The sequence below is a fragment of the Telopea speciosissima genome, chromosome 8, assembly GCF_018873765.1.
Source record: "Telopea speciosissima isolate NSW1024214 ecotype Mountain lineage chromosome 8, Tspe_v1, whole genome shotgun sequence".
NCBI classification, from domain to species: domain Eukaryota; kingdom Viridiplantae; phylum Streptophyta; class Magnoliopsida; order Proteales; family Proteaceae; genus Telopea; species Telopea speciosissima.
This window is the reverse complement of record NC_057923.1, coordinates 38,491,009-38,495,018: the sequence shown is the minus strand read 5'-3', so window position 1 is coordinate 38,495,018 and position 4,010 is coordinate 38,491,009. Positions and strand designations below refer to the sequence as shown.

General features: G+C 37.0%; 1 non-coding gene across 1 annotated transcript; it reads left to right on the top strand.

The window, feature by feature from the left end:
- Positions 1-532: 532 nt before the first annotated feature.
- On the top strand, positions 533-638 carry LOC122638468. Its single transcript, XR_006329461.1, has one exon. It is a non-coding gene; the product is annotated as a small nucleolar RNA R71 (small nucleolar RNA).
- The last annotated feature ends 3,372 nt before the right edge of the window (positions 639-4,010 follow it).

Genomic DNA, 4,010 nt, shown 5'->3' with positions numbered 1-4,010 from the left:
CACTAATTTGAATTCACATTTTTATAATTTTATGGTTTAAATGTGTTTATTAAGCTTAAATAAAGCTGTCCATGAAGTTTCAGGCCTAGATATGGTCAAATACCCCCCGAGATGGACTCCCAAAATATTGCAGAAAAAATGCAATATTTCGGTCATATTTCACGATATTTCAGGTATCTCGGATATTTCGGTAGGCCCGAGATACCGAGATATCACGAAATATTAAACCTTGGGTACGACTGATACTACTTCAGTAGTTTGACTGGAGCCACCTTGTGTGGTATGAGTGAAAGTATATTGAACGTCTGGAAAATTGAAATGAAGGATTGAAATGAAATAAATGAAAGGAGAAATGTTATAATGGAATGAAATGTTACTGGATGACAAAGTGATTGAAGAATTTATAGTAATCAACTGATTGATGGACTATGATTTAAATTATGGACTGAAGTCACTACGGTAAGCATCCATCATCTGTCTATGTGTATCAGTTAGTCCATCATAAAAGCATTGAACTAACTACCACTTAGGTACAGCATGATGGAGACACTTTCTAATCAGGTCCTTAAGTCTCTCCCAGGCCTCATGAAATTGCTCACCATCAATTTGCGAAAAGCTAGTGATGGCTCGCCTAATTTGATTGGTCCGACCTATGGGGAAATACTTTTTCAGAAACTCTTGTTGCATCTGTGCCTAAGTAGTGATCACTACAGCATCCAAGGAATTGAGCCATTGTTTGACTTTATCCTTGAGAAAAAATGGGAACAAGATCAACCTCAAAGCATCTTCAGAAAAATTCTGGATTTTAACAATTGAGCTTATCTCTAAAAAATCATCCAGATGTTTATAGGGTTCCTCATTGTTAAGTCCATAAAAAGATGGGAGCATCTGAATAACACTGGATTTAATCTCATATTGGGCTGCCTGAACAGCAGGAATCCTAATGCATGAAGTCAACGTATAGGTCAAGGGAGTGAAGTGCTCACTCAATTGTCGGTGGTTTGGTTCGTTCTCTTCCATTATTTTATTTTTTCGAATTAAACGCAAAGTTCTCTCAATTTCAAGGTCTAAATCGGTCAATGTAGGATGACAGGAACGACGACCAAGCATCAACTAAAAAAAAAACTAACAACAAAAAGACTCACAACCAAGATGGGAAGACATCATAAAATTAAACTAAGCAAATCAATTAGAAGAAATAGGGTATATACCTAAAATGCCTATCTCCAATGAAGATTGATCCTCACTTGAACTTTGCTGCATCCAAGAATGAATAACCAATAAAAAGAAAATTACACATATAATCTAAAGGGGAAGGGAGAATAAAATTCTACTTTAACAATGATGAGAACAAAATAAAAGAGTGGGAAAGGAAAAAAAATGTGTGCAAGGGGGTGAATGATAGTTCAACAAGTTTGGCTAAAAATGGCGCACTCTTCCTTGCTCTGCAAACTGGGCTGCCTGCAAAACAAAATAAAAGCAACTTAGACTGAACTAAATCAAACTAAAGAAGAAATAAAAAAGAAAAATTCTAATTGTGTTTTGTTTTTTTTTTTTTAAAATCTGAAAGTAAAACAAAAACAAAATAGAAAAAGAAACAACTAAATCAATCTTAGCAAATCGTGCTTCGATTCCCCGGCAATGGCACAAAAATTTGATCATGTCATTAAGAGATAAAAAGTAAATCCTAATTAGAACCAATAGAACAGTGGTAAATAGGGATCGAATCCACAGGGAACTGGAAGGCTAAAATAAAATGCTAACGATGAAATATAGTAATTTCAGGTTATGATTAAACTAAATAAAAAGCAATAATTTAATTAACTATAAGGGATACTAAAAATCAAATTGAGAGATGAAAAAGAGAGACTGTCTTCAGGTTTCAAATCCATATTGATTGATTCATTAGTTAATTTATGGCATACACTTATGGTTCATTACAGCTACAAGTCTAATGACATCACAGAATGATAAATTACAATTCGACTTAGTTATAACCTATCTTGCCGGTCACTGTCGTCTTTTGCTTTTGGCTTAGCATGCTTAGTTCGGTCAGTTATAGACTATCATTGGTTTCAATTATAATCATAGGAATACCATTGCTTGAATAGAGAGGATGAATCATAGAAACAAATTCCCTAAATTAGATTTAACAATAAAATCCATTCAATGAAATAAAATTTTAGCATCAAGCAATCAAATGTATCATCTATAAATTAATTAACAAAATTCAATGCTTCATCTACACCTAAAGATTGAAGATACTTAGTCACTCATGGGGCTAACTGACAGGGGGTAGCAATGGTGATCTTCTATGAACGTGATACGCAGGTAGAGAGCTAGAGCGGCTTCAATGGTGAGGCTGGTCTTCTTGCGAACTGCTATCCAGGAAAATCCTTAGAAAAATGAGAAAAAAAGAGAAGAGAAGACAATGAGACGAAGGATGGAACGATGGTGAGTGGTACTGTGCCCGGTTGTAGATGTTGGAGACAGTATTCTAAGAGGAAGGAGCCGTTCTTAAAAAGAGAAAGGGAAGCAGTTTTCTGTACGGGAGTGTGGCCTACGCCAGCACTCCCATGTGTCTATCTCTCTCCTCCTTAAAAAAGGGGGCAGAGGTGTCTTTTCACATGGGGAGGAGAGAGATAGACTTATGGGAGTGCTAGTGTAAGCCACACTCCCGGACAAAGAACTTTTATTTATTTATTTTTTTTGATGAAACAAACAAATAAAATGAAATGTAATCACACAAATCACACACCAATCCCAAAAGGTTAACCTGACCTGACGGACAGAGAACTTTTTCCCCAAGAGAAATTAGGGGAAAACAAACCTAAGAGACCGTGAGAGATTGAGAGAAAAAAAACGAGAGAGAGAGAGAGAGGGATTTTATCTCCTCCAATTCCTCCAATTCCTCCAATTCTTCTGCCGATGATTGCCACATGGCCAAAACGAATCGGACTGTCCAAATCACTTTTCAGAAAGTGATGACTTCTCTTTCCCGCTAAAGTGTCTCTCCTCTCGAGTCTCTCTCCTCTGTTCTGCAACCTGCGTACGAGAGAGACGAGAGTCTTTTGCCGGAGTTCAAAATCGGAGAGGGATTTTTCTTCTCTCTAGATCTGACGGAGTTCGCTTTCCTGAGGGAGAAGACTCTCCTCTGGATCTGCAAAATTGGCGAAACCCTCTTCAAAAACGGACCGCTCTCTGTCCTAGCTGGATCTGCAACCTCGCTGTCGAACTTTTCGCCTTGCCGGATACCCAGCGGAAGTCAGGTTCGAGCCCCCTCTCTCTGTTTTCGTTGCATCACGATCTCTCTCTCTGTGTTTCCGTTGCTTGACGATGTGCGTATCAATGTTTAATTAAAAAAAAGCTTGTTTGATTAAGCATGGAATAGATTATTTCCCTTTATTTTCGGTTCACGGTTTTCCTGTGATTAAAACTGGAAACTCGAGGAAATTTAATGGCGTTTTAATTTCATCTGAAAATTATATATTTCATTTGTGTTACAGTTTTCATACAAGGTCTAATTGTCTAGTATACACTATCCCATTTAATTAGTATTTCATAAGCCTTTCATCGGCAGGAGGAGGAAGTAACTCATGTCTTGTTGTTTCACTTTCATTGATCAAGAAGTGATGATTTGGCCCTCAACTTTGAAAGAGGGCCTCTCCATGAGTTGATGTTAGTTTTGGCCTCTTTGAATTGTAATGTTCCTGCTACTGTTATTTATTGAACAGTACTTGTTTAACCCTATTTTGGTTTAGTTGTGTTGCACTGAAACTAATAGCATTGTGAAAAATAGGATTCTTTGGTCACATAGTAAAATCTTGGGAAATATTTGGACGGGTTTTGGATGCTTGATGGAGTGAAGAATTTCCAATCTGAAATCTGTTCACTGTTATTAGATTTGGTTAAGTTGTAAGGGGCTTTATTGTCTTTGTTTCTCTTCCATTACTTGGGTCATTCAATGAGAAACCATGTGTAATGGATGACCTTTTGATGGAGTATCAAGA